This window comes from Elephas maximus, chromosome 15, assembly GCF_024166365.1.
Source record: "Elephas maximus indicus isolate mEleMax1 chromosome 15, mEleMax1 primary haplotype, whole genome shotgun sequence".
In the NCBI taxonomy this organism is placed as follows: Eukaryota; Metazoa; Chordata; class Mammalia; order Proboscidea; family Elephantidae; genus Elephas; species Elephas maximus.
The window spans coordinates 84,374,796-84,385,183 of NC_064833.1; positions in this window are offsets into that span (position 1 = coordinate 84,374,796).

Here is a 10,388-nt window from a genome sequence, read left to right on the forward strand (position 1 = left end):
AGAGCAAGTTTCAAAGTCTCTTATAACATAACATTTTGTTCTTTGCTTTCTTTCCTGTCATTTTAATGACCTCTTGCTTTCTTCATGTATAATATCCTTGTTGTCATTCCACAACTCGTCTGGTCTCTGGTCATTAGTGTTCAATGCATCAAATCTATCCCTAAGATGTTGTCCAAATTCAGGTGGGATATACTCAAGATTATATTTTGGCTTTTGTGGACTTGTTTTAATTTTCTTCAGCTTCAACTTGAACTTGTATATGAGCAATTGATGGTCACATACACACAGTCGACCTCTGGCCTTGTTCTGACTGATGATATTGAGCTTTTCCATTGTTTCTTTCCATAGATATAATTGACTTGATTCCTGTGTTTTCCATCCTGTGATCAGTGGAGAACAGAGCACAGGTTCTTTCCTCCTGGAGTTTTTAGTTCAGTGGGGGAGGAAGATGCTGAGTAAATAATCCTGCCTATAAGTTTGTACTTTATTATGAAAAACATTTTTGAAAGAAAGTCATACTGTGCTGTTAAGTATTGCACAGAGTATGGAGGAAGCAAAATTTCAGCTGAGAATAAATCTTAGGCTACTCATTTTATTACTATGTATTAGGTATTGTAAAAACAGTGGCAATCTCGATGGTGAGAAATTAAAAAAAGACTCGTAGCTCCATGATACTTACAGAGAAAAGAGAAATAGGAGACTAGCCATAAATTTAGCAGAGAGTGAAAGAGACTGCTAAGAAGACCCTTCCTGGGATTAGAACAAGCTCCGAGATGGACAACACCCTGCCCTTCAAAGGAGCCAAATTTTAATTGGATCAGAGTTTGGGATAGTTTATGCCCCAGGGTATTGTCATAAACATAGAGCAATTAGCTAGCAATTAGTGAAGATTAACCATTGAATGTGATATAAACAGAAGCAGACCATTCAGAAGCTTAACTAGGAAATCAGATAAAGATATAGTCAAAGAGAGCCCAGCTAAAACAACAGTCATCCTGTAGATCAGGCGGACTGTGTGTATGCCCAGGGTTGTGCTTCTGAGGAGCAATATCAGAGGCTGCACATTGCAAGGACATTGTGTTCATTGACCTGGCATAGCCAAGCCACTAACGAATAAACAAGCAAAGAGCAATTAAAACAAGGCTGGGGTGGGGAGGATCAGAATTCAGAGTTTATAATAGATTATCTGAAACATTCAGTTTTCAAGGGAAAAAATGCAAAGGAAATGCAAAGAAACAAGAAACTATAGAAACTAGGCTCCAAACAGGAGGGAAAAAAAGAAAGTAATAGCATCTTCTTTGAAGAAGCCCAAATTACGGACTTGGCAGAAAAACCCCTCAAAGCACTTACTATAAATATTCTCAAAGAACTAAATAAAACCATATCCGATGAACTAAGGAAGATCAAGAAGCCCTGGTAACACAATGGTTAAAAATTTGGCTGCTAACTAAAAGATCAGCAGTTCAAACGCACCAGTCGCTCCACAGGAGAAAATACCTGGCAACTACTTCCGTAAAGATTACAGCTTAGAATACCCTATAGGGCAGTTCTACTTTGTCCTATAGGGTCACAAAGAGTTGGTATCAACTTGATGGTATGTGACAACAACAAAAATGGTGACAATGTCTCATCTGAAGACAATGCCAATAAAATGATAAATTTATTTAAAAAAAAAAACTGAATGGAAATTCTGGAGTTCAAATATACAGTAACTGAAATGAAAAATTCACTAGAGAGACTAGATAGTATAGTTTAGCTGGCAGAAGAAAGAGTCAGTGACCTTAAAGATAAATTGAAATTGTATAATCTCTGAGAAAAAAAGAATGACGAGAGACTCAGAGAAATGTGGAATACCACTACGCACACAAACGTATGGATGATGAGAATACTATAAGAAAAGGAGAGATAGAAAAGATTAGAGAAAATATTTGAGGAAATAATGCCTTAAAATTTTCAAAATTGTTGAAAAACTTTAATCTTCACATTTAAGAAGCTAAGCAAACTACAAAGTAGTATGAACACAAAGAGATTCACACAAGAGACATAATAGTAAAAATGTTGAAAGAAAAAATCTAGAAAGCAGTTAAAAACAAAACAAGCAAACCAAAAAAAAAACCTCATTAGGTACAAGGGATTCCCAAGAAAATCAACAGCTGATTCTGATTTGTCATCAGAAACAGTTGAGGCCAAAAAACAGTCGGATGGCATAATCACAGTGCTAGAATTAAAATAAATAAATAAACTTTCTACCAAGAATCTTATATCCAATAAAACTACTTTCAAAAATATAAGCAAAATAAAGATATTCTCAGATAATGAAAATCTGAGAAAATCCAGTGCTAGCAGATCCATTTTGAAAAAAAAATTAAAGGAAGTTCTTAACACTGAAAACAAGTAACACTGGACATTTATTCAAACCCACACAAAATAAGTGGTGCTGTAAAGGTAGCTCTTTAGGACATTATGAAAGACTCTATAATTGCATATTTCTTCTCCGTTCTTCTCTAAACTGATTTAAAAAGCAATTACACAACACAATATTTATAAAATTACATTGTTCAGACTATCAAACTAACAAATGTACTAATCCAAAACAAACAAATCAAACCCATTGCCATTGAGCTGATTCCAACTCATAGCCACCCTTTAGGACAGAGTAGAACTGCCCCATAAGGCTTCCAAGGAGCAGCTGGTGGATACAAACTGCTGACATTTTCGTTAGCAGCCGAGCTCTTCACCACTGTACCACCAGAGCTCCATAAATGTACTAGATTTCACAATACCTACACAAAAAAAAGTTGAGTGAAAACGAAGCTGCCATGGAATAAGAAAATGATACCAGATGGTAACTTGAATCCACAGAAGAAATGAAGAGAACCAGATAAGATAAAGATATTTTTTAATCCCGTATCCTGTATAGATATGTACTTGCCTTCCTTTGTTCTTATATGTGTGGTTGTTGTTGTTAGGTGCTATCAAATTGGTTCCAACTCATAGTGACCCTATGCACAATAGAATGAGACATTGCACGGTCCTGAGCCATAATCACAATTGCTGCTATGCTTCGGCACATAGTTGCTGCCATTCTGTCAGTTCAACTCATTGAGGGTCTTCCTCTTTTTCGCTGACCCTCTATTTTGCCAAGCATAATATCCTTCTCCAGGGACTTATCCCTCCTGACAACATGTCCAAAATATGTGAGACGCAGTCTCACCATCCCTGCTTCCAAGGAGCAATCTGGTTGTACTTCCTCCAAGACAGACTTGTTCATTCTTCTGGCAGTCCATGGTATATTCAATAGTCTTCGCCAACACCACAACTCAAAGGCATCAATTCTTCTTCGATCTTCCTTTTTCATTGTCCAGCTTTCACATGCATATGAGGGGATTGAAAACACCATGCCTTGGGCCAGACGCACTGTAGTCCTCCAGGTGACATCTTTGCTTTTTCACACTTTAAAGAGACCTCTTGCAGCTGATTTGTCCAATGCAATGCATCTTTTGACTTCTTGACAGCTGTTTCCACGGGTGTTGATTGTAGATCCAAGTAAAACAAAGTCCTTGGCAACCTCAATCTTTTCTCCATTTATCATGATGTTGTTTACTGGTCCAGTTGTGAGGATTTTTGTTTTCTTTATGTTGAGGTATAATCCATACTGAAGGCTGTGATCTTTGATCTTCATCAGCAAGTGCTTCAAGTCTGGTCTTTAAATATATATAAATTTAAATAAATGTAAATCTATATACACATACATATAGGGCCGTGGTGGCACAGTGGTTAAGAGCTCAGCTGCTAACCAAAAGGTCAGCAGTTTGAATCCACCAGCAGCTCCTCAGAAACCCTATGAAGCAGTTCTGCTCTGTCCCATAGGGCTGCTGTGAGAATTTACTCAGTGCAATGGTTTTGTGTGTGTGTATATACCAATATATACATGACTTCATATTTTATTTGTTATTTTATATTTTATTAATTATATATTATTGTATACCATATTAATATATTGCTTTATATTATATAATGTATATATTAATACTTTATATATACATATATATACCAAAACAAACCAACTACTGTCAAGTTAATTGTGACTCATAGCGACCTCATAGGGTTTCCAAGGCTGTAAATCTGTAGAGAAGCAGACTGTCACATCTTTCTCCTGAGGAGCTCCTGGTGGCTGGAGGTTTCGAACTTTCAACCTTGCAGTTAGCTGACAATCGCTTTAACCACTGTACCACCAGGGCTCCTTAAACATATATACACACCAAACAAAAACCAAACCTACTGCCATCGAGTCAATTCTGACTTATACCGACCCTATAGGACAGAGTAGAACTGCCCCACAGAGTTTCCAAGGAGAGCCTGGGAGATTCAAACTGCCGACCTGTTGGTTAGCAGCTGTATCATTTAACCACTATGCTACCAGGGTTTCCAAACATATATACATACATACATATATATATATACGTATAACCTAACCAAACCCAGCGCCGCCGAGTCAATTCCGACTTATAGCAACCTTTTAGGACAGAGCAGGACTGCCCCGTAGAGAAGCGCCTGGCACATTCGAACTGCTGACTTTTTGGTTAGCAGCCGTAGCACTTAACCACTACGCCACCAGGGTTTCCATATATATGTATATATAGTATTAATTCTAACAATCTATTTTTTCAGTTGTAACATATTTATATACAATATGTATAACAGTAATAGCATAAAAAGAGAAGGGAGTCACTACGAGTCAGAATCAACTCAAAAGCAACCAGTTTGGTTTGAGACTAGAACTATCTAGGAGTATAGTTTCTTCATCTCACAGAATTAAATTATGTATATCTCAATTAAATTACAGTAAGTTAAGATGTATACTGTAACCCCAGGAGAAACACTACGAATATTACAAAAAGAAAAAGTTAAAAATCATTAAAGGAATTAAAGTGGTACACTAGAAAATACTGATACAAAAGGGGGCAGTAAAGGATGAACAGAGAAAGAAAAAGACATGATACATATAGCAAACCAAAAGGAAATGGCAGCCATAATTTAAACCATATAAAATAAATATCAGTGGATAAAATAATTCATTCAAAAGGTAGAGATTGTCAGGCTAGGCAAAAAAGAAAAGAAAAACTCCCAACTATGTGATATCTTTAGGACACAGCATTTAAATTCAAGGATACAAATTGGTCAAAAGTAAAATAATTTAAAAGGATGTGTCATGCACAAAACAATCATAAGAAAGCTGGAGTGGCTATACCAGTATCAGACAAAATACACTTTAAAATGAAAACATTAATAGAGATTAAAAGGGATATCTTATAATAACAAAAGTGTCAATATATGTATCAGCAAGATAACGATTATATACATCTATGTCCCTAACAATATTGTTGTTTGTTGTTAGTGCTGCCGAGCTGGTTCTAACTCATAGGAACTTGTATACAAAAGAACGAAACACTACTCAGTCCTAAACCATCCCCACAATCGTTGCAATGCTTGAGCTCATTGCTGCAGCCACTATGTCAAAGCATCTCATTGAGGGTCTTCCTCTTTTTCACTGACCCTCCACTTTACCAAGCATGTTGTCCTTCTCCAGGGACTAGTCTCTCCTGACAACATGCTCAAAGTATGTGAGACAAAGTCTTGCCATCCTCACTTCCAAAGAGCACTCTGGTATACTTCTTCCAAGACAGATTTGTTCGTTCTCTTGGCAGTCTATGGTATATTCAATATTCTTCACCAACATCATAATTCAAAGGCATCAATTCTTCTTTAGCCTTCCTTATTCATCCATTGTCCAGCTTTTGCACGCATATGAGGTGATTGAAAGTACCATGGCTTACATCAGGTACACCTTAGTCCTCTAAGTGACATCCTTGATTTTCAACTCTTTAAAGAGGTCTTTTGCAGTACATTTGCCCAGCCCAATATGTCTTCTGATTTCTCGATTGCTGCCCCCATGGGCGTTGATTGTGGATCCAAGTAAAATGAAATCCTTGGCAACTTCAAATTTTCTCCGTTTTTCATAATGTTGCTTATTATCCAGTCGTTAGAATTTTTGTTTCCTTTATTTTGAGGTACAATCTATTCTGAAGGCTGTAGCCTTTGATCTTCATCAGTAAGTGTTTCGAGTCCTCTTCACTTCACCCTTAACAATAGAGCCCAAAATATCATAAAGAAAAAATTTGATAGAACTGAAAGAACACAAAAATTCGATAGACAATGGAAAAATAATAGTTGGAGAATTCAATAACCCTCTTTCCATAATGGATAAATCTTCTAAGCAGAAGATTAGCAAGGAAATAGAATACTTGAGCAACACTATAACCCAACTAGACTTAACAGACACCTATAGAACACTCCATCTAACAACGGAAGAATGTACATTCTTCTCAAGTGCCTGTGAGATATTTTCCAGGGTACACCATATTCTAAGCCATGAAACAAGCCTCAGAAAGCCTAAAATGAATGCAATTGTGCTAATGAAGCTCTCCAACCACAATGGAATAAAATTAGAACTCAATAACAGAAAGAACTTTGAGAAATTCACACATGTGGAGAATAAACAGCAGAGTCTTAAATCATCAATGAGTCAAAGGAAATTAGAAAATGCTTTAAGATGAATATAAGTGAAAACTCAACATACCAAAACTTACAGAATGCTGGTAAGGCAGTGCAAGAGAGACTTTTATAGCTGTAAATACATATATAAAAAGGAGAAAGATATCAAATCAATAACCTAGTCTTCCATCCTACATTTATGGTCAATTAAATTTTCAGGAAGAGGCCAAGGCAATTCAATGGGAAAAGAATATTTCTTTTAATAACTGGTCCTGGGACAACTGGATATCCACATGCAAAACAATGAATATGGACCCCTACTTTACACCATACGCAAAAATCAACTCAAAGTAGAGCATAGACCTAATGTAAGAGCTTAAACTATAAAATTTTAGAACACACAGAAGTAAATCTTTGTGATCTTGTGCAAGGATTTCTTAGATATGAACCTAAAGCACAAGCAATAAATGAGAATATTGTAAGTTGGACTTCAACATAAAGAAAAACTTTTGTGCTCCAAAGAACACCATTAAGAATGAGAAAAGACGGCCCACAAAATGGGAGACAATATTTGCAAATCATATATCTGACAAGGGATTTGTATCCAAAAATACATGAGCTCTTACAGCTCAATAAAAAAAAAAAAAAAAAAAAAAAACTAAGTAAAACTTTTTTTTTTTTAATTAACGACAAAGGACTTGAGTAGACACTTTTTTCTCCAAGGAAGATATAAACCAAAAACCAGGCCCATTGCTGTCAAGTTGATTCTAACTCATAGCAACACTACAGGACAGAGTAGAACTGCCCCGTAAGGTTTCTGGATAGGAGCCGGTGGATTTGAACTGCTGACTTTTTGGTTAACAACCGTAGCACTTAACCACTGTGCCAGGAGGGCTCCAAAGAAGATATATAAGTGGCCAATAATCACATGAAAAGGTAGTCATTAGGGAAATGCAGATCAAAACCAGGATGGGATGTCACTTCACACCCACTAGGATAGTATAATAAAAAACACAGACAATAGTAAGTGTTGACAAGATTGTGGAGAACTTGGTACCTTCCAGTGTTGCTGGTACCAGTGTAACATGGTGCAGCCACTTTTGAAAATGCTCTGGCAGTTTCTCAGATGTTAAACCTAGAGTCATAATATGATAGCAATTCCACTATATACTTAATCATATCATACATATAATATATATTTTGTGACTCATACACGCAAATATGATAGCAATTCTACCATACACTCAGGAGAAATAAAAATGTAAGTATACACAAAAACTTGTACAAGAATGTTCAGGGTAGCATTATTCATAATATCCAAAAAAAGAAGAACCAACTCAAATACCCATCTGTTAATGAATGGATCAACAAAATGTGGCATAAGAATACAATTGAATATTATTCAGCAATTTAAAAAAGGAACATGCTACAATACAGATGAACCTCAAAATCGTTATGCTAAGGGAAGAAGACAGTCACAAAAGGTGACATGCTGTATGCTTTCATTCATATTAAATGTCCAGAACAGACAAATCTATAAAGACAGAAAGTTGATTAGAGGCTGCCTGGGTCTAGGGAGAGTGTGGGAATGGGACATGGTAATAAAATGGGATCAAGTTGATAAAAATACTCTAAAATTAGGATATGGTGATGGTTGTACAACTCTAAATATACTAAAAAACATTGAGCTGTATGCTTTAAATGGGTTAACTTTGTGGTATGTAAATTGTATATCACTGATGCCATTAAAAAACATCTTTTGGGATTACGGCCTCCCTTTAAGAAGAAAGATTTGTAAAAACAAAAAACCCGAGGTAGCTGACCCAGAAACCATATTCTTCTTTTTTAATTACTATTTTTTATTCTTTAGGTAGAAAGATCTTAGTAAAATTCTTACTCAATTTCTCTGGTAAAGGCTTTTAAAATTTGGAATAATTTGGGTGTCTAGCTACAAACATGGACTCCTTATATTACTTCTCTGTAGTCCTTGGTTTTTGTCTGTTTTGCCATTCATCAATTCCACCAACCGTCATCTGCCTGCACAGCATTTCTCTAATGTTTAATTAAGTTGAAGACCATATGACTTTTCTTGTACCACCCAGGTCAATCCTTATTCAAGTTCACTGCCTTTCACGCATGGCACCATTCAACTACAAAGGCCCATTGCAAAAGCCAGTGACTGCAGAATTATAAATGTTTTTAGCCCAAAATAAAGGAGATATAAATTATAAGTGAGTGTTGGTTTCTTATCATTTACTTTAGTAATCTCAAAGAAGATTTGGTAAATAATTTCATTTTAATTGTACTGATATTTTCACGCCTGTTTAAAGGTCTCTTTTAGTAGAGAGTGCCCTCACATGGCATTCTCTACTTTTCTTGTTGGTTCCATAATTTGTTGCAATGGCCACACAGAACTCACAAGCCATACTTGAATCAAATAAAAAAAACCCTGTGATGGACCTGAATAAAGCCTGAATCAATCATAAAGAGACGGGTTCATTCTCCCCAAGTGGCACAATCAGGAGTCATTATTTGAAGTACTGCATTCATTTGGAAAGAAAATCAGATACCTTAAGCCTCCTAGTCAATGTTTTTCCTTCTTGTTTCATTTTATGAACCTCTCGCCTACTTATGTGAGTTAGGATAAAATAACTATTTCACTTGTCTGTGTCTGAAAGCTTTAATGGTGAATTGATATTAAGATAAGGAATATGCTAAGTTTTAGGATATGAAGTCAGTAAGTGTGATCTTCCCTCATGATTTTAACAAATAGGAGGGCCCACTGGGAATAATTTTCAAGGTAGACTTGATGGATGGAATGGCACTGGGGATACTTCAAAAAAAAAAAAAATTCAATCCAAGTGTGATTGAGATGGGCTTTTTCTACTCAACCAAAATTACCAGTAGAGCCACTTACTTCATTCAGTTCAATAATCCAGTTTGGCAGGAGCAGGGTGTTGCTAGCCTTTGAGGTTTGATTGACTGTGGACAAAGCCCCTGTGCTAAGGAGCAGCAGCTAAGCTGGATTGAGGGTGTGGGGGAACAGGAATGAGTGCTGCAACCCAATACAGATCTTCTGCACCCCAGAGCTAGCCGAGGTAGAATGTGCAGGTGTTCACTGCCTGCCAACTCCATAGGAATAGCTCCCTGCATTGGGAAACTAGAGAGGTGGGAGCTGCCACTCCCAAGCCCAATACAACAGCTCTACCCCCACACAACTATGGGAAAATGGAGTGTTGCACACTTGCCCAGATGTCCTGACTGATCCTCTCCACAGAGCAGGAGGTGGGGAGAGGTGCATAGAGAACACTGTATAGGACAGCTGCCAAGCCCCCTTGAATGGCTCTTCTGTGACCCAGAGATGGGGATAGGGGACATGGGGTACACCCCTAGCTGAATCCTGAGGCTATCTCTGTTCTTGTTGAGTTCCTTCAAAACTGATGAATACCAAGCCAAAAACCTGCTGCCTTCAAGTCAATTCTGACTTACAGCAACCCTATAGGACAAAGTAGAACTGCCCCATTGGGTTTCCAAGGCTGTAATCTTTACAGAGGCAGACTGCCACAGCTTTCTCCCTCAGAGCAGCTGGGGGGTTCAAATCTCCGACCTTGTGGTTAGCAGCCCAGCACTTAACCACCTCCCTTTATTGATGGATACATTCCTCCTACTATGGAGTCCCTGGGTGGCACAAACACTTAAACGCTGTATTATGAGCAGAAAGATTGGCAATTCAAACCCACCCAGAAGGCAATCTGCTTTGGAAAGGCCACAGCCTTGAAAACCCTATGGAACATCTCTTAAGACGTGTGGTCGCCATGAGTCAGAATCACCTC